The 25,204-nt window shown below is 47.1% G+C and overlaps 1 long non-coding RNA gene across 1 annotated transcript; it reads right to left on the reverse strand.

The window, feature by feature from the left end:
• Positions 1-7,636: 7,636 nt before the first annotated feature.
• On the reverse strand, positions 7,637-24,622 carry LOC122420822. The gene is made up of 4 exons (XR_006263388.1): positions 23,935-24,622; positions 13,854-15,528; positions 8,561-8,671; positions 7,637-8,447 (listed from the first exon to the last, which is right to left on the reverse strand). It is a non-coding gene; the product is annotated as an uncharacterized LOC122420822 (long non-coding RNA).
• Between the last annotated feature and the right edge of the window lie 582 nt (positions 24,623-25,204).

Raw genomic sequence — 25,204 nt, forward strand, 5'->3', positions numbered from 1 at the left:
AGATGGAGTCAAGGCTGCAAAGGGCCCCCCCTCCATCCACTAGTCAGCAGGCAGCATCCAGCACCACAGGAGGCCCCCCCTTCCAGCATCCTCCCCTCCAGGCTGTGCCACACAGTGGGGTGAGGGTGGGCTTTCCAGCCCACAGCTGGGCTCACATCACCTGCCCCGCTGAGTGAAGTCTGTGCTCCTTGGGATGGCATTGGAAGCCTAGTTCTTGGGCCTAAGTTGTACTTTCATCTTTATCTTTGAACTATCATCTGTCACATGCTTGGAATGTCTCCCACATTCTTGATCCATTCACATGGGAGATTCACTTGGGGGGAAGAGAGGATTTTCTCTTACAAAGACCCAGCTCGTCCCTTTTCTCATGGATGGGCTTTGGAACCAGGGGACAGTGGTTTGAAGCCCAGCACTCGCCTTCCCAGAGCTCCCACCTTGTGCACTCTGCCTCTCCACCCAGGATCATCCTTCTCCACCTGGAAGGGCCTCTGTTCACACCTGTTGTCCTCACTTGCCAGCCTGATGCAGCTCACAACAGGCCACCTCCTTCCTGAAGCCTGACAGACTAGCCTTTTAGAGTAAAAAAAACTTCATTAGCTTTGGTCTGCCTCCCAATCACCCAGATGGAGAGGAACCTTATTTGTTATGCTGGAGGTAAGGGTCATTTCTCCAAATGCAGTGGAAGCCAAAGAAGAAATTAAAACAAGGGGGTGACAGTATCATATTTGTGTGTTAGATCATTCAGGACAGATTCTACAAGGGAGAGGTGGAAGGCAATGAAATAATGTAGGTGTTGGATCAAAATGTAGGTTTGGAGCTGTTGGCACTTAGACTTCGACTTCATCCCTTACCTTTCTCCTTGTCTCTGCTTTCCAGCTTTAGAAAGAAGCCAGGATATTCTTTCTTCTTTTCTTTATTTCTCCCTCTTACCTCCTCCCTCACCCTATGTCTTTGCTAAACAGGTCTGCCATGGTTTCAGCTTTCCCCACATGATCCTGGACCTTGGATTCCAGTAATGTCCCCTCACCCCTCTGCTCCTGAAATCTAAGAAGGCAGCAGCTTCTTAGATGCACTGCTTTACCTCACCTATTTGAGTTCTTAGCTCTTTCAACACTGGTGTAACCAAATTCCTGTATTCACTTCCTTTCATTTAAGTACTTAGGGTGGTTTCTGTTTTTCTATTCGACTGAGACAGCTGTCTGTTGGAGCCATACATGTAAAATATGTGAAGGTCTAAGTAAGGGTATGGGCTTCCCAGGTGGCTCAGAGGTAGAGAATCCACCTGCCAGTGTGGGAGATGCAAGAGACATGTGTTCAACCCCTGGGTTGGGAAGATCCTTTGGAGGAGGAAATGGCGACCCACACCAGTATTCTTGTCTGGGAAATTCCATGGACAGAGGAGCCTGGTGGGCTATAGTCCATGGGGTCACAAAGAGTCAGACACGACTGAGCAGACAGAGAGACAGAAGGGTGCCCCAGGGCTGGAGGAGAGGAGGTCTGGAGATATCCTTAGTCAGAATCCTATCTAGAGTTCTAACTCCTTGTATCCTTTGCTGCTATAACATTCCACCATGTGGAATACTGTCCACCAGCTCTCGAACATCAGTGTCTTTTCAGGCCCCTTGTCATGTCACTGAGCCTGTAGAGAAAGATGCTTAGTCAGGCACGGATGCTTCAATTTATCACCAGACTTTAAGGAGTCAAAAATACCAAAACAATTGGTCTGCAAGTTAATAGAACAGGAATTTTTGTTCATTTATTGGCTTAAGCTAGGGTTCTAACTAGCTATGTGATCTTGGATGAGTCAGTTTCCTTTTGTGGGGCTTACTTTCTCCATCTTAACAAGTATGATCCTAAAATTCACCATCCTCTCTACTATTCTGAGAGCTTATCATGGGAGCCATCCTGTTGACTGGATGAGTTCTTACACTAGTAGTGCCTGATCCATGATATTAAGCATACAGAAATGTTAATAACCTTGTTTCCCTTTGAAAAGCTATGAGAGTACAGATGGATTTCCTAGGCCCCATCTGAGCTTTGCACCCAGCAAATCAAATATCACACATTTAAATGTCCTTGGCACTGCCAGTGTAGACAGAAGCCTTAGCCAGATATTGCAGGGAAGTTTGGTTCATCCACCACCGAGCAGTTCAAAGTCAGACTATGTTTTTGAAATGAACCAACTTGCCTCTCACCGTCTGTTTTCTAGGACCTGGGATGATGCACACTCTTATTTCCTTTTGTAGCCTAATCTATTCCCAGGAATATGCACTGAAAACCAGGAAAGAAATGTCATCCTTTGGCTGGTTACCCTGAAATACCAGAAACCACATTCTTTTTTATTATTTTTTTCCATATTTAAAATTAGCATCCTTTTCTAAGAAATAGCTTCATTTAAACATATTCCTCTCTCTGTAAGAATGGAAAAAATCACTTATTCCTGAACCGGCTCTGAGGTTCACACTGGAGATGTCATCGCCTTATTTTGTTAAGTAAAATTCACTGGGGCCTTAGTGGTACCCTTACTATATAAACTTTATTGTGGCTTTTGTTTATTTTATTGAGGATTTTGAAGGCAACCTATAACCCATTAAATAAATGGGTATTCTGTGGCAGACACTTTGCTTATCTTTAGGTTTTCTGAGGTTAAAGATATGTGGTCCCTTCCCTTGGGGATCTCTGTTTCTGATGGGAGAAACAGAGTTGTGAATGGTATTCACTGTATTATTGGTGGCTGTACAGTACTGGATACCTCTGTGATCCTGTAAGTCTTGCCTTCATCCTTCAAAGTCAAAGAGTGGCCACTCATGGTCAATTACTGAATTGCAGGTATAGAACCAATGAGGAGTGAGCTGTAAGGTTTTTAGGACCAGAATTATATCTTAACTTCCCAAACATTGGCCAGAATAGTCACACTGCTAATTTTTCCAATATGGAGATTTATACACCTGCATGTTTGAAAGAAATTCCTATTATTTTCAAAAGTTTGATCTGTCAATTTGAAGGTATACCTCAAAAGTCATAAAAAAATGGTACATGGACCAGTAGTTTTTCTGTAAGGAATTTACCCTAGGAAACTATAAATACACTCAAAGTAAATGTAAGCATGTTCATTACAGTGTTAATTACATTGGGGTATAAATTAAAATGATAGAGTATCAGTTCACTGAATTAGGGTAGATAGAGATGGTGGAATGCTATGCAGTGATGGTATTGAAACGTACTTAATGGCAGGGAAAGAAACATGACATACAGTTTGATAAAACAGAAGGTGATAAACTTTTTTAGGCAAGGAGACTGAATTCAGATATTTATGTGTGTCTGTGTATGCTATATAAGGATAGATATAGATGCAGGTAAACATATTTACTGGAAAAAATCTGGAAGAATATGCACTGCACTCCTACTTAGAAGTGGTCATTTCTTGCTGGGGTTATTTCCAGTGACATTTACTTTCTTTTGTATTCTACAATGTATGTGGATTGCTTTTAAGATCAGGAAATATGTTGATTTTTTTATAACTCCTCATCCCCATGTTCCATTCCTTCTTTTCAGCTTCTTGCTACAAGCCTGGGTGGAGGGCCATCCTCAGGACCGATTTTCTTCCTCCTTCTTTCCTGACTGTGCAGCTGGGGAAATAAGGGGGTCAGAGTACCTGGCTTAACCAGATCTCTGGAGCAGGCCTGAATTCCTGTGTGGCCTGCATTCTTCGCATTTAGAAACCTAGGAAATGGGTCAACGTATTGACATCTTGGTCTGGAGAATTCTCTGTTGTGCTGGGCTTCCTGTGCATGATCGGATGTTTAGCAGCATCCCTAGCCAGTAACTCTGTCCCCTCCATTTGTGACCACCCCCGATGTCTCTTGACCCTGTTAAATGCCCCCTGTTGGGTAAACTCTCCTCTGGTTGAGAAGCACCGCCTTTCACTTAGGACTTGCTGAGTATACTTTCAGCTTCTGTTTTGCATCCTTGGGTACTAACAGATAGTTTCTGGAAACACAAAGAAAAGCCACATCACTGAGGGTTCAGTTTAGAGCTCTCCTAATACACAGCCACGTCGAGAGGTCTAGACCCACTCCAGCAGACTTTAGACACCTTGTGTGTGTGCTAGGTTGCTTTAGTTCTGTCTGGCTCTTTGCAACCCCATGGACTGTAGCCTGCTAGGCTCCTCTGTCCGTGGAATTCTCCAGGCAAGAATACTGGAGTGGGTTACCATTTGCTCCTCTAGGGGATCTTCCTGACTCAGGGCTCAAACCTGTGTCTCTTACATCTCCTGCACTGGCAGGCAGATTCTTTACCACTAGCACCACTAGACACCTCATGGAGGTGGATTTTCCTCCTAGGCACCTTTAGGCAGCCTATGTGAATCAAAGCTGGCAGCTCGCCACCGCCAGGGGAGTCAGGGCACCAGGTCTTGTTCTACTTCCTGGTCCCTGAGCGTTTTGGCAGAGCTCAGAGCCCATGGGAGGGAGAGGCCAACGTGGAGGCGGGGAGCAGGGCAGCAAGGAGAGAATGCAGGAGTGGGGTCAGGAATTTCCTTAGCTTCATTGAAAACAGATGTCTAGCAGAGATGGAGGGCGGGGCTCTGCTTTAGGCTAGCGTGCTTGGCGGCTTCCCCTCTCCACCTCCCTGAATCTCCCCCTCCTCCTTCCCACCCCCGCAAGCACCGCCAGACTATTATTTAAGGCAAGGGCTATGGCTTAAGGGAAACTGGGGTTGTTGTGACATACGAACAAAATCTGCCTTCATGAGAGCATGAGCAGATGTGATGACTGTATTTGCATGTGATCAGAGATCATGGGATTAAAGCACCTCAGGGTAAAAAGGTCCTTCTGTGATCTGAGTTCAACACCTTCATCTGAGGTCAGAAACCAAGCATGGAGTCCAGGAATCCAGGTAGTTTAATTCCCAGGGTCTTCGCCCATGCCTTGAAGCCCTCTTTTAAGAAGTGACTGGGGTGGGGAGGGAGGTGGGAGTGTGGGAGGATGGGGGGGACACACCTGAACCCATGGATGTAGGGTGTGTAGGGGACCACCTACACCCATGGCTGCTTGATGTTGATGCATGGCAAAAACCATCACAATATTGTAAAGTAATTAGCCTCCAATTAAAATAAATGTTAATTTTTTAAAAAGCCTAAATCAAAAAAAAGAAAGAAGTAAGCCCTTTAAGATCTAATTGAGCATATCTGTCATCCCCAGCCTGTGCCTATGGCAGACATCACTAATTGATCACAGAGTTCTTTTTCCACTGGGTTTTGATGCTGCCTAATTATCCTTTATCTGAACAGCACCCCAGGTAGGTGGTGCCAATCAATCTGGTATTAAAAGTGTTTTCCACACCAACCAGTGACTTGGTCTGTCAGTCTTTTTAGAGATACATGAAAGGTAGGGCCTGGGGGAATGTGTTAATTTGAGATTGCCTTTTGAGAAAGAGTGAAAGGAAGTATGTCACAACTGTAGGCTATTCTAGAGGCTTTGAAAACTCAGCGTGGACATGGAGTACCTGGGACATGTCTCTGCAGTGCAGGAAGTCTGGAGAGAGGCCTGAGAACCTGCATTTCTAACAAGCCCCTGGGTGATTCTGACACAGCTGGTCTGTGGACCACACAAACTCACCCAAGCCAGCCAGTTCACCATGTAGGAAACTGTGGTTCCAAGAGGATGAGGGAGGAATCAGGTCTGTTTCACCACACACTTTGTTAGTCCCTGGACACAAGGATTTCATTAACGTCTGCTCCTCCCTCTGTTTGGCTGATCTCTTTGGCTGGGTATCTGGCTTGAAACTTCCAAAACTTTTCAACCAGAGGCATCTCAGAATTGATGTCCACTTCAAATCTGGTGTATTTAGAACCTGACTCCAAGAAAGAACTATTGTATGCCTTCACATTTTTTATCTTTCTGGAACATTCTTAAAGATACTGTGGGAGATCATACCCTGCTAAGAACTGAACCTTAACTGAGGACAACAGAGTGGATGGATGATCCCTGAAAGGTCTATTTCCTTTGAGCAGACCTCGTTTATTTTGGAAATGCCTGCTGTTGGAGGGAAAACTAACATGGACTGTCATGGCTTAAGAGAGGGGGTGGGGCTTCATGTTTTGGTAAATAAACTCTGAGATGAGAAAAAGTTTTTGTTGTTTTTTTTTTTTAAATCCAGCCTAAATAAATAACTGGGTTCAATCTCTGGGTTGGGAAGATCCCCTGGAGAAGGGAAAGGCTACCCACTCCAGTATTCTGGCCTGGAGAATTCCATGGACTGTGTAGGCCATGGGGTCACAAAGAGTCGGACACCACTGAGCGACTTTCACTTTCAAATAACTGCAAGGGGAAAGGTGGTGGGGAGGGGGTTTCTTTCCTTTCCCTCAATAATTGAGACATCTCACTCTGGCGTAATTATATTGTCAAATGGAAGATGCTTCAAGTAATTAGGAACATAATTAGTCAGGCTTTTCTGCTCCCTGTGTCCTCGACTAAAACACATGCCTCATATCAGTGCCCTTTGCAGCACGGGACCATCTTTAACAAGAAACACTTTCTTCTTCTTTTGCTTTTAATGAACAAAAGGAGAAAAGGAAAATAAAGAGTCTTTCGGGGATCAGAAAGGCTACTTACGTGTATCAGTTAACAAAAATCAGATATGTGGAAAGATAACATTAAGAAACATCATATAATGTGACTTCGGTCAAGGTTGCTGCTTCTGCTGTTATTACTATTATTAATAATAGTAGTGGTATAATTTCTTCAAACTTGGTATCTCAGAGTTCATGAACTTGCTCTCTGACCATCTCTTCATCAGATACAGGCAAGCCTTGGATGTTTCAGCTGATTTTACAGAGTTTGTAAAGAAGTTTCTTGATACCTCAAGTCCTCCCTGCTGAGGAAAGCAGAGACGTGAATGAGGTCAAATAGACTGTGGTCTCTTTTAGGGAAGGAACCTGGTTTTTGTCCATAAAATGCCCTTGACTATGGTGGGCATCCAGTAAATGGTGACCCCACCAGTGGAAACTGGTATGTGACCAGGCCATACAGACTCAGGATGAAAGGGGGCATTGTACCATATGTGAGTTCTCAGACAAGAGCTCCACCAGGGCCTCCATACACACGAGCTCTCCGAGTTCTCAGAGCCTCCTGACAAACAGGTATTATCATCACAGCTCATTGAGAACTGAGCCCAGTGAGAGCCCCAGTATACCATGATGATCCTGTTTCTCAGGCCCAGCCCACACCCACAGGATGGAGGGGGCCTCAGTCTCCCCTCCCCTCACTAGATCCCTACTACTCCAAGGCCTGCAGCTGCTCCTGGGTTCAGTCTGGATGTGTCTTCCCGCTTCTCTCCTACTTCTATATTAATATTTGCCTTCCTGACTCTCTGGGGTCTTGGGCCGGGTGGTGGTGGTGGGGAGGTGGAAGACGGTGATACAAAGAAAAGACAGCAGACCCTGGAATCAGATACGTCTAGGCTTGAATCTAAGCTCTACTTGTCCTGAAGCAAATTATTTCATTTCCTTCATCCTTGGTCTTTCAGTCTGTTAAATAGGAATAAGCATATGGATGGACAGGATGATAGATGGGTAGATAGATGGATTAATTTTAAGAAAGCAAATAATTAATAGGGAAGTGATGGGTGACTGGGTGAGACACGTTAGCATTAACACGCCTAAATGTGTAAGAGTGATATTCCTTTTAAGGAAGCTACATGCTAGTCTTTGGTTCAGGATCATAGGGATCAGGAGAGCGAGGATCAGAGAAGCGAGTTTACAACCAGTTGGGGTCCTTACAGTTAGTTTTGTTTCAGGTCAACATTGACCACATTTGTGCCAAGGAACATGAGGCAGATGCTCCATAAAAAGAGGGCTCTGTGGTCCAAGGTCTTTGGGAAATTGAACCCTTTCTTGGAGATTCACATATACAAGAGCATCATATTGAGGCCTTTGAGAACTCTTATAAATCCTTGTATTATTGTAATAACACTTGCTATTGTTTAAAATCCAATGAGTCTGCAAAACATACTCACGCAGCCTGTCTTTCACATACTGCTTCTTAACTCACTCCCAGAGGAACCACGTCCTGTAGGACTTGTCTTTCACATGCAGTGGCCAAGACTACACAACACTCTCCATGTGGGGTCCATCCGCATGGGTTGGTGGTCATCGGAATCACATACATGCTGTGGATGTATCCTCCCAAACGATCATGTGATGGAATTAGGACTGGTGTTACCACCGCCATTTCACAGATGAATGAATGGCACTCAGGCAGATGGAATGAGCTGTCTGAGTCCACACAGTTTACAACTACCAAGTCTAACTTCATCCCTGGTCGCTCAATGCCCATTCTCTTAGGTCCACGTGTGCTCCCATCCGCAGCTACTGAGGTCTCTCTCTGGTGCCTGCTTGTTGATGCAGATCTGTTGAAACAGGTCTGGGCAGCCCCATGCACTTCACTCTGCGAATGTGGAAATAGTGAGTGCACTTCACAGCCTGACAAGCAGCTCTCCAGCAAAGGATAATGGAGCAAGAGAGAATGATCACACTAACGAAGGCGGTAATTACACTTACCAGGACTTGTAGAGCACTTTGCTGTTTTATGAGTGCTTTCACACATGGCACCCCTTTTATATCATCACAGCAACCCAATGAGTAAACTGGGCTTGGAGCTTTTGCCTTCACCTGACAAGGAAGAAAACCGCAGTGCAGTGAGGTCAGCAGAAGAGCAAAATCTCATGTGGTACGTCAGTAGCAAGTGCATCACCCAAGGCCGCCTCCTCTTTCCTGACTAGTTCTGTAATTTGCATTACCATCCAGCAGAGAACATGGTGGAGACAGAGCTGTCTCTGGCCGGTCTCTGTGCTTTACAACTTCCCACTTCTATTCTTTCCTCCTTCTTCCATTTAAAACGAAAATTTCACAATCCTGAAATATGCAAAGAGAACAGCCATTCATAACCCCACCATCCTGAGATAACTACTGTGTATTTGCATCTAGTAATTGTTTTATGCCCATTTGCCTATTATTAAATTTTCTCAAAAGCATACTTTTAAATGTCTGCAGTGAATTTCATTTTATCTTACTTTACATTATCCTTCTTTTGTTGCTGGGTGTTTAGAATGTTTTCATATTTTCTATAATTTAAGTAACATGATAAACATCATTATACATACATTTTTGGAAGCTTAAAAAAAGAAAACAAACCACTGTCCTTGAGATAAATTTCTTGAATGAACTTTCAGAGTCAAGACTCAGAGAGTTCCAGTAATTTGCCCCAGGTCACACAGCACAAAAATGTCAGAAACGAGATTAGAACCCAGGTCTGTTGGTCTCCAGCTGCTGTGTACTTTCCTCTGTGTGTCTCCCTGGCATCCCAAAGGGAGGTGATCATCAAAGTTATGTTGCAGATATAAATTGGTTGCAGTCCCTACTGGGGACTGCAGTAGGACTTCCCTACTGGTGCAGTGGATGGGAATCCACCAGACAGTGCAGAGGGACACGGGTTTGATCCCTGGTCCGAGAAGATCCCGCAGGCCGTGGGACAACTCAGCCTGTGGGCCATAGCTACTGAACCCGCATGCCACAACCCCCGAAGCCCCCACACCCTAGAGCCTCCACAGCAAGAGAAGCCAGCACAATGAGAAACCCGTGCAGCTCAACAAAGAGCAGACCCCGCTTGCCATGACTAGAGACAGTCTGTGGGCAGCAACCAAGACCCAGTGCAGCCATACATAAATAAATAATAAATAAGCAAATTGGTCGCAGTCCACAGAAAAGACCCGATGAGGAAAGAGACAAGAGAATGAAGAAAACAATTAGGAGATTGAGAATTGGAGCCCTCAAAGAAATAAGTTCAAAGACATGAAGGCAGAGGTCTTCATTCATGAAAGAGAGGTGGAGTAACATGACCAAGCCACCTTCCTCAGTCCACACCTTGTGTCACCCTTTCAGCACCCAACCTGGCTGCTTTTAAAGCCACTCTTGACTTTCTTTGAGCTCATCTCTAAGATTCATTTTCTTAAGAAGACAGACATGGAGTAAGCTTTTGGGTGGCACAATTTGCCGTATTTCAGATTCCTACTTTCTACTTTCTCTTTCTCACATTCCGAATTCTCTTTATTTATTTTTCTTAAACTGCTGAGTCTGATAAATTAGGGCTATTAAGAGACTGTTTGTTATTCTGTCCTGAGCTACTATTTTTAGAGCTAAAAACACTCATAAATATATGGATGTCCCGACTGTAAATGGATACATTTTAGCCAGTGAAAAATTCATTTTCTCTAATACACGTTTTTAAAGTGTCCTCCTGAAGTTCTACACAATATCTCACCATGATCTTTCACTGTTCCTCCCATTTTTATCCGATAAAAGCAGATCCATCATCCATGTGGTTCCTTTTTCTCTGCACCATAAATAACAGCTGGGAAGGGGGGCATCTGCCACAGCACAGCAGCTTTGGGTTTTAACCAGTTTTGGAATTTATCGTTCAGCCTTCTTGGGATGGGAGCCAGAGGCACCTGCATGCCCCTCAGTTATCTCATGGCCTTTCTCGTTTTGGACAAAGGCACTCCAAGTACAAGCAGAGTGAATTTTGCATCTGATTTCATCCTGACTTTCTGGATGGAAAATCGGATATGATGAGGTCTTCATATGATGGTCATACACCCAAGGGGTCTTCCCAGGTGGCTCAGTGGTAGCAAATCTGCTTGCCAGTTCAAGAGACGTAGTAGATGCGGGTTTGATCCCTGGATCAGGAAGATCCCCTGGAGTAAGAAATAACAACCCACTATAGTATTCTGCCTGGGAAATTCTATGGACTGAGAAAGCTAGCAGGCACATTCCATGGGGTTGCAAAAAGTTGGACACAACTGAGCATGCATGTATATACCCAGGATCTTCTGGGTCAGTCTCAGTTTTTGACTATAAACCCAGTCAAATTATTTTTTAATATTTGTTTTTATTTATTTGGCTGTGCCGGGGTCTTAGCTGTGGCATGTGGGATCTAGTTCCCTGACCAGGGATCCAACCTGGGCCCCCTGCATTGGAAATGTGGAGTCTTAATCATTGGACTACCAGGGAAGTCCTGCCCAGTGAAATGATTTGAGAGTGACCGTTTTTAATGCTCAAATGTATCCTGGTTTGGATGACAAATTATATAGTCACTGTGGATGTAAGTTTAGAAACCCAGTGCTCTATATTGCTTCTCATCTTTTCCCTATTTCCCATCAGACGTTCATTCTGTGTGTTGAAATTTTCTCTCCTTTCCATCAACCACTTATCATAGTCAGGAGACTTAGTATCAGAGGTAACATCTCCAGACTGGCAAAAAAGAAAGATACACGATGTTAGCTCCCACCCTGTACAAGTCTCTATGCTAGAAGCTTTTCAAAAAAGTCATGCTTTCATTCTAAGGACAACTCCCAAGAGCTGCTGTAATTCATCAATATCAAGAGGCATATGTTTTCATTCATTAGTATCTGGAAATTGGGCCATGCGTTATCACTGATGTCATCTTGTAATTGCTGTTGGTCATGTAGCATTGTGGTGTACTTGTCATTGTCTGTGCTTGTACAAGCATCAGAACTGACAGAATGGGTGTCAGCATCTTGGAAGAAAATTGTAGAAGCTTCTTTCAGATCCCAGGAATCAAATGATTGTGGAGAAAGGCAGGCAGTGTTGGCAAATAAGCACTCTTTAGCGATATTTGGGGAGCAGACATCAATAGCAGACCAGCTCTGCATCACTGAAGAGCCGCATTCAACACAGCAAACGCGACTATTGGTTCTTTTAAGGATTCTTGTAAGAAAAGCTGTATCACCAATAATCTTAATGATACAGGGGCGGGGGGGGGGGTGGGGTGCATGTTGTTTGGAAAGTTACCTGATGATTTTTGGATGGCAAAGTAACTGACTATTAAGAACATTTAGGAATACTTCAAATACATTTGAATTTATAGTTTATTTTTATTTAAAATTTTTCTTTTTTTTCATGCCTGAGAGTGGCATGGGCTTCCCAGTTGGTGCTAGTGGTAAAGAACCCAGTTGCCAATGCAGGTGACATAAGAGATGTGGGTTTGATTCCTGGGTCGAGAATATCCCCTGGAGGAGGGCATGGCAACCCATTCCAGTACTCCTGTCTGGTGAATCCCCTGGACAGAGGAGCCTGGTGGGCTATAGTCCAGTGGGTTGCAGAGTCGTACACAACTGAAGCATCTTAGCACACACACATGGAAGAGTGACATGAGATAAAATCTATACGGATTAAATCTCAAATGAAATCCCAAGAGATTAAAAACATTGAGTCAAAGGTTTACGGAAGTATCTTTTTTTTTTTTGCTTTTTTGTTTTCTTAGTGGTATATAAGAAAACAGGTGTACAGTCATTGATGGTGTTTTCTGGTGAGTAATTAGTAGTTGCTCTTGCGCTCATTTCGCAGTTGAGACTAGAAAGATATATATTCCCTAAGATGATGCAGTTAGCTAGTGGCTGTGTTAGTTAGATGATGCAGTTAGCAGTGGGGTTGGAATGACTCAAAAAGTTGACTTAGGTAACAGTCATGGAGTTGCTGCAAAGTGCCAGGCAACGTCTGGGAAAGTCAGAAGGAAACTCGTGTGGTCTCTACTCTCCCAGAGCTTCTGGTCCTGAGAGTGGAGGGAGGGCCTCGGAGGATGGAGAGGCAGGTAACTGTGATGTTTCCTGAAGGGCCTGGTGGTAGCAAGAGAGTCAGCCCTGAAGCTGGGGCTCTGAGGCAGCACCCACGAGGAAGGGGCTCCCAAACTCTGGCCTGGAGAGGAAGGAGGGAGTATTAACCCAGCCAGAGGAACATGGGGAGTAGGAGCGTTGTTTCACACAGCGGGACAGCAAGTACCAGCAAGCATCACACACATCCCTGCTGAATCTGCCGCCTGCATCCTTTCCGTGAGGGTACCACTTGGCCTTGTGGAGTTGCTGATGCTGACTGGCTGGGGCAGTGCCCTGTGGGAGATAGCAGCAGCTCTCCTGGGGAGAAAGAAGATTAACTTCCCCATGAACTGATGCTTTGGACTCGGTCTGCCTAATTCTCACAGAAGTAGGGGGTTGGCATTAAAAACTCCAATCTCAAGGTGAGAAAAGCAAAGTTCCAAATGCTCACCCGCTGTGCCCAAGGTCACAGAGGTCATAGTGATGGAGGTGAGACGTGGACCCCAGAGGATTGGACTCAAAGTGAGTTTGTGTTAAACATCAAAGTAGGTCACACAGCTCCAGGATGAGAGGAGTTGCAGGATCCATTTGACTCCGTCCCCCCCGCCCCATGCCCTGGTATGTTGGTGGAGGGGAGGGAAACAGAGGCCCCACGGGTGAGGGGTGACCTTCCCCAGGTCACATGTGGCCAGTCAAGCTAGGAACCGAGGTATCGAGGAGCACCTTCTCGTATGTTCATGACTATCATCAACTTGTATTTAAGGGCTGTTCAAGCAGGGCAAACCACCGCTTTAAAGCAATTACTTGGTGATGATCAGGAGGGGCCAGGGGATTCTGTTTTCTTATGTGTGTGAACCTGAAATGCCTGCTTTCTTAATTAAGCTTTAACTCTGCCTTTTGCCTCAAGCTTTTCATTTTTATCCCCCCTCTTTAACAAGTCTCAGCCTTTTTCCATCACTGGAGGCCTTGGGCTTTGCCTGTTTGATTCCTCTCTTCTGAGAAGCATCTGCTTCTGCCCCACTACAAGGATACCTCTCCTTTCTAGCCCCAGTTCCCAGCTGCTCTTAATTTCATGATTATCAGCCATGGGCCGTCTGTTTCTTGATGACTCAGAAGCAAGGGATGCAGGGAATTCTATACCTGGGGCTCTTCCTTCCCACCCAGCTCCTCTCACTGACACTCACCCTTCCTTAAGAACTCATCCCAGGTCTCCTGCAAGGGGGCTGCCTTCCCTGATCAGCACTGAGTCTGTTTGAGGCGCTCCAGGTCTGGCCCTCCTGGCTCTGCTGACTTCGTGTTTTTGGCTTTGAATCCCCAGCAACTGGCAACGCATCTGGTATGCAGGAGACGCTTGATAGATGCTTCTTGAACAAATGAATGTGTGAAGGAATGAATGGACAAACGAGGCCAGTGTTCAGGTGAGCACAGGTGTCTGCAATGGCTATTGGTAGGGGGGAGTTGTTATCTGTCTTATCTTGGGAAAGACTGAAGGCGAAAGCAGGGGGCAGCAGAGGATGGGATGATTGGATGGCATCACCGATTCAATGGACATGAATTTGAGCGAACTCTGGAAGACAGTAGAGGCAGAAGAGCCTGGCAGGCTGCAGCCCATGTGGTCACAAACAGCTGGACATGACTCAGCGCCTGAACAACAGGAAAACTGCGGTATATTGTTAGGAATCACTTATCACAGATGAAGATGTTTAGAGAAGTTTAATGGGCATGTATTGGAATATCTACCTACCCAGTGTCCTTGGGCTGGACGTTTATGTCTCAGTTCCTACCTAACCTTGATGGAGAGTCACTGAACCCTGCTTGCTGGTTTTAAGCATTTGGTTGTGCCCTTAGCTTACCTCTCACCCCTAATCTGGAACCCCTTAGCTGTCGTGAGTGTTTCATATACCTGTGCATTCACTCTTTCGTGAGATATTTGTGTAATGACTACCGTGCTCTCTGTTGGAGGCATGATGCTGAGGCAGACAGACACGGGATCTGCATCTCTGGGGACCTGGTAAGGTGGTGGCAGAGAAGTTAGCAGCCAGGCACAGTCAGGTGGGTGAGGTGAGGATGCCCATGGGAATACAGAGCAGACGCACCTACAGTGGGCTGGTGTCATCAGAAACGGCTTCCAGAGAGAAGGAGGCATGCCTGCTAGTCAACACAGGGGAAGGAGAGAGAGTATGGGGTTATCTGTAATAGCTTCCCCAAAACTTAGGCACCACTTTGTTGTGTCTCCTGGTTCTGTGAGTTTGGACAGCACTCATTCAGGGATTCCTCTGCTCCACCTGGCATCAACTGAGGTCCTTTGGCAGCTTTCAGCTGGATGCTAGCCTGGTCTGGGGGATCCAAGAAGGCTTCGCTCTCATGCCTGGGACCTCGGTGGGGATGGCTGGGAGCTGGCCTCTCTGTCAGGCAGACCACTGTCTTGCAGATCACGCAGAGCTCCCTAGAGAGGGAGTGGCAGCTGCCAGTCCCTTAAGGCATGGGGGCCACAAGCCAGCAGGGCGTTTCTTCCCCTGAACCCCGCTGGACAAGGCAGCTACAGAGCCTGCTCAGGTTCCAGGGGAGAGGACGGAGGCCGCTGTTTGTGGATGGAGACAGGCCAGGGCGTTGGTGGCGGCCTTGAACCTGCCGACTCGGAGAGTTAGAAAGCGGGCTCCAGGCAGAGGTGGCAGAGTGCGGAGCTGGGAGCCTGACTGGGCAGGTGACTGGAAGGAGCCCTGAGGCTGCAGTCGTGGAGCAGGCTCCAGAGCAGGCAGAGGTCACGCAGGGCAGAACTTGTTGGCACGTGTCGTGGAGACTGAGATCTTCCTGGGAAGGTACTGATGGATTCAGAGCAGGGGTGTGATATGATCGGATCTGCAATCAAGAAGGATCGCCCTGATGACTGTGTGGGGGGGAAGGTGGGAGAAAATTGGCAGAGGGAGCTGCAGACACTGGCTGGGAGGGCAGGACTGAAGGACTGCAGGTGAGAAAGATGGAAGCCTTCGACAAGACGGGGTGGTGGGAAGAGGGCTTCCCAGGTGGCGCTAGCAGTAAATAACCCGTCTGCCAATGCAGGAGACATAAGAGATGTGGGTTTGACCCCTGGGTTGGGAAGATCCCCTGGAGGAGGACATAACAACCCACTCCAGTATTCTTGCCTGGAGAATCCCATGGACAGGGAGCCTGGTGGGCTACAGTCCATAGGGTCTCAAAGAGTTGGACATGACTGAAGCAACTTAGCATGCATACACAATGGGAAGAACTAAACAGAAGTGGGAATGTTAGGGACAGGGGTGCAGAGAAGGACTCAGCATCCCACCGGACCCTGTTTCCGGCTGCCCAGCCTCACTCCTGTGTGTCACAGAAGACCCCATCTGGTGCCACCTGGACGACAGACATCCAGGCAGCCATGTGCACACCAGCCCTGCACACACAGTTGCACAAGCAGCCGAAATTTAATCCCAGCGTTTCCAACAAGCCTCCGTCAGCTTCCTATATGTGAAAAATGGGGATGATAATATTAAATGTGACAAACATTTAACCATCTCTGAAGCTGTGATCTTGGTAGCAGCTGGGAAGAAATGATAAAGTGGTGACAAGGATGGAAATCAGATTTCCTGTTGGAGGAATTGATAAAACATTTCCTTTTGCTAAACAAAGAGAGGTTTCAATTGACCTGATGTATTTCAAGCCTTCAGAGGCCTGTTTTGGAATTCTCAGATCCAGAATCGGGAGGCCTGGGGATTTCCTTCTCTCCATATTGGTCCCCTACTTTCTGGAGAGGTGACAAGACCCACAGAGCATTCAGGTTGTATCAGTGTGCTTAGATCTGAAACCTGCCCTGTCCCTCCCCTCCCCAGCTGAGTCACTTACCTTCTGAGCCTCAGTTTCCTTATTTGTAGAATAACTGGTCTCCACTCATCACAGTTGGCATGAGCATCACATGACATCTGCAGACAGCTTGATGACCACTCCCACACTGACCCTCACAAGCATTCTCTGTGTTCAGTTATGGCCTTCCCAGCATAAAAAAGGCTAAGTAGCAAAGAATGGATGCTTTCAAGCTGTGGTGCTGGAGAAGACTGTTGAGAGTCCTTTGGACAGCAAGGAGATGAAGCCATTCAATCCTAAAGAAAATCAACCCTGAATATTCATTGGAGGGACTGATGCTGAAACTGAAACTCTAATACTTTGGCCACCTGATGTGAAGAGCTGACTCATTGGAAAAGACCCTGATGCTGGGAAAGAATGAAGGCAGGAGGAGAAGGGGATGACAGAGGATGAGATGGTTGGATGGCATCACCGACTCGATGGACATGAGTTTGAGCAAACTCCAGGAGATGGTGATGGACAGGGAAGCCTGTCTTGCTGCAGTCCCTGGGGTCACAAAGAGTCAGACATGACTCAGTGAATGAAAAGTGCAAAGGTAAGGGGATGGAGGCTCCAAGGGGTCAAGCAGCATATCCAACCAAGGTCACCCCCAAGAAGAGATTTGACGTTTGGTGCTGGTGACGCAGGTGAGACTTTCTCTGTGACTCTGCAGCACAACTCTTGGAGGGCAGATGGTCGTCATGTGGAAGCAAATGTGAGTTCAGCTCACTGAGCCTCTTCCTCGCAGGTATTTTTTTTTTTTTTTATTTTTTTTATTAGTTGGAGGCTAATTACTTCACAACATTTCAGTGGGTTTTGTCATACATTGATATGAATCAGCCATAGATTTACACGTATTCCCATCCCGATCCCCCCTCCCACCTCCCTCTCCACCCGATTCCTCTGGGTCTTCCCAGTGCACCAGGCCGAGCACTTGTTCATGCATCCCACCGGGCTGGTGATCTGTTTCACCATAGATAGTATACATGCTGTTCTTTTGAAACATCCCACCCTCACCTTCTCCCACAGAGTTCAAAAAGTCTGTTCTGTATTTCTGTGTCTCTTTTTCTGTTTTGCATATAGGGTTATCGTTATCATCTTTCTAAATTCCATATATATGTGTTAGTATGCTGTAATGTTCTTTATCTTTCTGGCTTACTTCACTCTGTATAATGGGCTCCAGTTTCATCCATCTCATTAGGACTGATTCAAATGAATTCTTTTTGATGGCTGAGTAATATTCCATGGTGTATATGTACCACAGCTTCCTTATCAATTCATCTGCAGGTATTTACACAAACATGTGCATGTGTGGTAGTGAGCTCTCCACCACCAGAAGTATTAGCGGATGCTGGATTCACCTGCTCAGCACCCTGGTTGACAGAATTTGTGACTCACGTGAGGGAGCAGAGCAGGTCAGCTTGGAGAGTCTACATAACCCCTTAAGTATGTATCCTGAACAAATGCTGAATCACCTCCCAAGGGGTTGTTTATCGCCAGCCTCTTGACAGTGGATCCTTTGCTTGGTGGCTTTGTGTCAGGGGGAATTGGCCCTCTGAGCGGGGTGGCTGGCCATGCCTCTAGACACAGCCGGGGGCCAGCTGGGTTTCCTAGAACAGCTTGGACCGCAACAAACAGAATCACAGTCCCCTGCGTACAGGCTGGCTTCTGCCAACTCCATTAGACCTCTGTGATGGAGGCCAAGATGGACTTGCCACAGTTTCCCAGGGTGTATCGCGTTTCTCCACCAACAGGGAAGCCTGAGGAGAACCCATGTCGTATCGTGCTGTGGAGAAGGGCTGACAAGAGCTAACTCTCCTCTGAGACAAGTGGGCTGGCTGGGCCCTGGGGCCAAAAACAGTGTAATGGGGTGTATTGGGTTTTCACTTCAGCATTCTTCTCTGCGTCTATCTTACTCTGGCCCCTGCGCCCCCTCAGTTCATGTTTGTCTCACTTTAATGGCTCGGCCATCTCTCTTGGGGCTCAGCAAGCTTTTCCTTAAAGGACCAGCATACATAGCTTCAGCTTTGCAGGCCACATGGTCTCCGTCACAACTATTCAGCCTAGCGCTGCTGCCTTTGTGCAGAGAGGGATAGTATGAAGATAAATAGACAGGACTGTGTTATAAATACAGCCTTAGACAGGACATAAACACATAAATACAACCCCAGGCAAAATGTAAATACATGGGCTTGGATAAAACTGTATTTAGCAGGAGAGGGTGCAGGCTAGATGTGACCTACGGGCCTCAGTTTCCTGACCTGTCATTTCTAGCTAGTCCTTAACAAATGAAGAGGAAAAGAAAGTCCATCCCTCATGTCAGTGCCTGGTGGTGGGGGAGTTACAAATTCATTCTGCAAAGTGTGGTCCTTAAAATGGCAGCATCAGCCTCACCGTAACAAGGACCCGGGAGATTGTCAGAAATGCAGAATCTCGGCACCTTCCTTCTCTTCCTCCTCAGCCTCCTCCCCCCAGTTAGAATCTGCATTTTCAGTGATTTGAAATGCAGTTTTGTAAATGATTCACATACACATTCAAGTTTGGAAAATACTGGGTTTATGAGATAGAGGGATCTTGGGGGTAGTAATTAAAATCAGAGTTTATATAATTTGTGTGTGTGTGTATGTGTTTGTCATTGTTATTGATGATTGTACAGTGAGCCAGGAAGTGTAAGTACTAGAAACATGTGGACTCTGCCAATAGAGGATCGGTGGAGAGAGGGTGATTATAAAACTTCTTTGGATAACTGTTGTGATGATAGCTAAACTTTTCAGTCTTTGGCATTCTCCAAACTGATCTAACAAATGAAATTCTCACAGTGGCCCTTTGTATGGAAGGTCACAGCTCTGCTCAGCTCCAGGGGTGCCCCTTATATGTGATGCCCCCTGGATTTGTACAGTGTACAGCCTGAGCAACTGGCCATAGCAACCCTGCCTGGAAGGCAGCTTTACTGCTTTGGATTTTCTGATGTATAAACTGAGGTCGGCAGCTTGTGAGAAGAGAGGGATATGGAGGTCTGTTTGGAAGAATGATCCTGTAGTTGCATAAGGGAGAGGAAGAGGCAAATGACATTTATGTAACATTTGCCTCGTCTGAGGTATTTTTGCATTTTTGGTGCTCAACATCCTGTGAGGTAGACAGGTATTACTACTGTGGCTTCCATCTTCTGCTTGAGAAAACTGAAGCTAAAGGGGGAGCCAGGACTCACACGTAAGCCCCCCTTTCCCCTCATCACGCCCCCATAGGGGGTGTCCTCACCAAGTGCAATGCCAGCCCTTTCCTCCCAGGTGTGAGCCCCCCTCACCTTGTCCTGCAGGAAGATCAGAACGTGAACGGCCTGCAGGCATCCCAGGCTGGGGACTAACTCTCCGGGGCTTGAGCTGAGCTTTGGAGAGGTGGCTCCGTGGGGGCAGGGATGGGGCCTTGGGATTCAGGGGCACTGGACTCTGGGCTCACTTATCTCACCATGGCTGCTGAGGAGCCGAGAGACCCTCAATTGTGGACTTGTGTTGTCCAAGCCCATTGTGTCTCCTTGAAGGACGAAGGATGGGTGGCTGGGGCATGCTGCCCTGTCCAATGGGTGGGGCCTTTCTTCCCACCTTGACTGTGGCCATGCTGGCTGTCTCCTGTTTCCACCAGGAAAGTCCTTAAGCAGGGTTTAATGGGCCTCTCTGACCCCAAGCCTGACCTTTGCCCAGTAGGAAAAGCCAGGTATCTTGGGGATCTGAGATGTGGTCTGTGGGGGCGGTTACCTTAGGAGATACCTGATATGATGAGATTGTGAGGGGCCTGCTGGTTCACGTTTGGAAGTGACATCTGGCACCTTGACTGTTGGCAAAAGGTTTTGCTGAAGCTCCTGCTCAAGAAGAGACCATAAGAACCTGGGCTGACAACCCCATTATTCAGGGTACCCAAAGTCCTTCATGTTCCTTCCCATGCTCACTGCTGTCTCTGTCATTAAAATATATTGTGGATTAATATTTGAGCAGCCACACAGGGCATGCATTTACCAAGCCCCACACTTCTCATCCATTTCCGCTCCCTGCAGCTCTCTGGTCTCCCTTTGGGTTTCCTGTTACCCTCCCTAGCCCTTACCCATCTGATCCACACCCTCCCATCAGAGCGGACCCAAAGATCTCCATGCAGTCAGTGTCAACATCCCCCAAACACTCCTGCTCGTCCCCTCTCCCCCAGCCCGAGGCTCACTGATTCCTCTTACACGCTGGAGCTCTCCTCCTGAGACAATCTCTGAGACCCACTGTCTGCTTTTCCTTGGTTTGCATTCTGTTGAAATAATTCCCTGCTATGTTGTAAGGCAGCTTGAGTGGCAGGTCCCCCGAGAGGGGCCATTGCCTGAGCTGGGGGCATCCTTCTTAAACCTCTCCTTAGGTGGAGTTTCATTTTGATCACAAGAGGCAGTAGCCTCTGTTATGGAATTTCCCCCTGAGTAACCTCAGGCAAGTCTCCTAACCTCACTGACCCTCAGTTTTTTGTCTCTAAAATGGGGGCCATAACAGTACCTACCCTGCAGGGGGATTGTCGGGAGAATTGGCTAAGAGGATGGCTTTTAAATACAAAGCGTCCCAAAGCTTTCGCGATTTTAAGCTTTAATAACATCAGAAGCATTTATGCTATCAACCTACCGAATGCATTATTTGCAAGTTGAAGTTTTTCCATTCTTGAAGTGTTTAGTTTTGTGAATTTCTACACTTTTCATTTTAATTTTCATTTCAGTCAATATTTGCTGTGTTCAGCCAGAGGGACTGGGAAGGGAAAAAAAAAATAAAGGAAATTTAAAGACTTATTTTTAAAAATTCACAAAAGTGAATAAATGCAAAAGAAATTTAGGCCAACTTTCAAATGAGTTTTTGTATATTTATAGCATTTCTCTCTCTGAAGTTATTAAAGCTTAAGACTATACTAAGACTTAGTAAGTGCGGCCAAAAGAGAAGTTCTTCTCCTATTCTTTCTATCAGAGTCATCACTGTCACCATCATCCTTTGGTCCCAGCTGTCATAAAGGAAATCTTTCTTTGATACAGATTACTGGAGACTAAGCACCCGTGTTTTGTTCCTGCCCCTCCTTTGGTGCTGGTTGGGGTCCCAAGGCCTCCTGTGCCACTGCCTTCCATCTGCATCCTCCGGGGCTGGGTTGCCAAGCTGTCATAGGCTTGTATCCCTTGCTAGGTTTTGTCCTTCTCACCCCCTCACTCACCCATCTGTTGAGCTTTAAGAAGACAAGGTGGACTCAGACCCTGGCAGGCAGCAGGGGGTGGGGGCAGCATACTGTGTCAGTGCCTCAGAAGACTTGCACCCTTGTTCCATTCTGAACGCAGATGTACGTCCTTCCCATGTACGTCCTTCCTCCGAGATCCCACTCTGCCCTTGACCCTACCCACCCCCGTCTCCGTTTCAAGGGCACGTCTCCTTGGACTGAGCACTCTTGCCTCCTTCCTTACGGCCTCCACACCCCTGCTTCTCTCCCAGCCACCGTCTCCCACCTTCTGACTTCTACCAGGCATTCTGGAACCTCCACTCCATCTGTTACAGAGCTTCCTTCAACGTATTAACCTCTTCATGGGAACCTTGACCCTCATGTTCCCCTGATGGAATATTCCTCCCATCAGAGACTTGGCAGGAACCCCTCAAGTCTCAGAATATCGTGTCCAACAGAATCCTGAGGGTGAAAGAGACAGGAGATTTAGGGGGAGTCTTCTGCTTGTAGCAGCTGAGTCTGTAGCAATCTCAGCTGCATGAGATGGATGTGACATGAATGTGTTTGCTGTTTTTTTTTTTTTTTTTAACCTGCATTTATAACTGGTTTTATTTAAATTATTTACTTTTTGGCCACAGTACTTGGCTTGCGGTATTTTAGTTCCTGATCAGGAATTGAACCTGCCTCCCCTACATTGGATGCACAGAGTTTTAACCACTGAACCACTAAGGAATTCCCTGAGTTTGCTCTTAAATGCTGAATGCCAGGGGCTCTGTGGGATCCAAGAGGCAGGCTTTAACCTGGAAGGATTGACCAGAGAGAGCATGATGCATGAGTGAAGAAGGCAAGAGGCTGGAGCCCAAGAGAAGTACGAGAGAAGCTCACCCGGCAGTGATTCTGGGAGGACGGTGACTTTGGTTTGCAGACGCTGGAAGTAGATGGGGATTCAATGAAGTAGCATAGAGTGGCTGGTGCCAGAGAGATATCAAGATGGGTGAGGATTGATGGAGGTGGCTCCTAGGAGACGAAGAGTGAGGCTGGAAAGACACTGTCTGTGGGGGTGGGTGGTACTGAGAGTGATGGCAGGACAGTGTGAGGAGGTGGGATGGTGACCGGAATCACATGGGTCACATCAGGAGTAGCAGCGTGGCCCAGAGTGAAAACAGTGGGCGATAGTGGTTAGAGAGGAAGGGGCTGGAGAGTAACTGATGCTGAAGGAAAGGATGGAGGGGTGTGGTACTTTGTGATGGTTTGAGCTCTGCCACCTTCTGAAGACCTGATGGAAGCTCTGAGATCCACCCTGCAAACTTGACCCCCCACAGATGAATTTCCCACCCTGTGGCACAGAGTTCACACACCCTCTGAAACCTCCGGGGACCCCAGGCGGAGCCGCAGGGTCAGGAGGGAAGATGCTGGGAGGAGGGGAGACAGTGGCGCTGAACTGGGGACCTTGCTTCCTTCTCTCCTTCAAGGTCACGCTTCCCTCTTTCACTAGGACTGTTCCCATTTTATAGGCAGAGAGACTAAGGCACCAGGACTGGGGTTAGGTGTTATTCTGATTAACTCCCTGCGGCAGAGGCAGGAGGCGGCCTGGGGCTGCGGAGTGGCCTGGACTAATTAGCCTCTGATTGAGTTCCTTCTCCTTCCTCTCGGGTATCACAGTGGCATTAAATTACAGGATTCAAACATATAATTTCCTAAACTTAAATGTGATTTATCTTAATAGGACTTTGTACCGGGTCACTTTGTCATGTACAGTGTCGGAGACCAGATCTATTATTCACAGGGACTATTACGGAATCAGAGACAGTGGAACTTGGAGAGACCTTGAGAGGTCAGCTTGTGTTCACTCCGTTGCCCCCAGCCCAGCTGCCCCCAACCCTGGGCAGCCCCTCGCCCCATGCTGGCAGCCTGTGGATGGACAGCTGGGCTTAAGTGTGAGCAGAAAGGGAGAGACCCAACCTTCATAAACCTGACATCCTGCCTGGGGTCCAGCTCAAAGCCTTGTTGCTGTGAATCATTGCCTCAATTTCATAGACTATGCGTATAATGCTGGCCCTGCATCCACGTACCTTCATTCTGTCTGGCCAGTCACTGAGCTGGGTGGTTCATTAGAGAAATGGATCAGAGTCAGAGTATCTCAGAGTATCTCAGAGCAAGAAAAGGGCTGGTATATCACATCACTGATTAACTCACCAGTTCATTCGCTCCATCATCGCGTAGTTTAGAAAGGCCAGTCTTGCAGTACAGATGGAGAAGCGCAAGCTGAGAGAGGAGAAGTGATGTGCCCAAGGGTGGAAGTGAAGCTTCGATTCAGACCCAGGCTTCCGCAGGCCAGGCCACCTTGTCCCGTCTCCAGCTGCCCACCAGCTGACGCGCGCTGTTGGCAGGTGGCCACAGGGGAGTAGAAGGCCGATGTTTATCTCCATGATGAATGGAATTCCACTTGGCAACTTGATCTTCAGCCTTTGCAACTTTGGGAAGACAGGGGCTGATCAAAAGAATATATTTTTCTAATGAAAGACACCTTTGGAAATCCAATATACCACTCTGTCAGCCTCCCGAGTCAGGGGAGGAGAGATGCGGAAGATCTGTGGTGAGCAAGGCTGCCATTGACAAGTTGATCTAAATGTGTGCGAGCCATCCAGTCTCTGGAGCACCAGCCAGACTCTTGAAATTGTGCTGGAGAAGTTCAGACACAGAGGGGTAGGGCTCATACGCTGTTCTAAGCTGTGGGTCTGGACCCAGGCCACTGGAGCTTGAAACCTGAGTCGGCTTGACCGCTTAATAACCCTGTGCCCAGCCAGGCAAAGACTATGATACTCACTGTCTTGGTTTCCTGTTCTGTAAAACTGGGGTAGGTGGACTTAGCTCATCAGGTTGTTTTTGAAGATAGTGGAGATAAAGCATGTAAGATGTGTAGTGTGGGGCTGGGTGGATACAATGTGAATCCCCTCCCTGTAATGCTGGCTTTTCTTAAATGCACAGTTACCTGCTTTTCCCAAATCAAGAATAGACAGAGCTTGGCACAATCTTCTTGGGGCAGAATTTGCCTCACTGGTGATCGCAGACACGTGCTTCTGAATTGAAGTGAAGGGAAGGGGAAGCCCCTTGAGATCTGCGTCTTCTCAAGCCCCATCCTCGTGGGAGCCAGGTTTCTAGCTCATAAGATGAGGAAAGGAAGCCCTTTAGTTTTCCTGTTCCCAGTTGTGGAGTGAGGTAGGTTCCCATGTGTCAGGAGCAGTGTGGGTACCAGGGAGGTTAAAGGCGGTTTAGACCCAGACATTACGGTCTGAATATGGCTGAGATGGGTGCTTGTTTTCCATCTGTGACAGCCACTTGGACAAACTGCTGTTTGGAGGGGGAGGGGATGTGGGGGCACCAGGGGCGAAGGGGCACCAATGTGCAAGTGCGGCTTTATGGATTCTGGTCAGGAGGGGCTTCAGGGAGGAGCTGACGTTTCAGC

This window comes from Cervus canadensis, chromosome 18 (genome assembly GCF_019320065.1).
Source record: "Cervus canadensis isolate Bull #8, Minnesota chromosome 18, ASM1932006v1, whole genome shotgun sequence".
Lineage (NCBI taxonomy): Eukaryota > Metazoa > Chordata > Mammalia > Artiodactyla > Cervidae > Cervus > Cervus canadensis.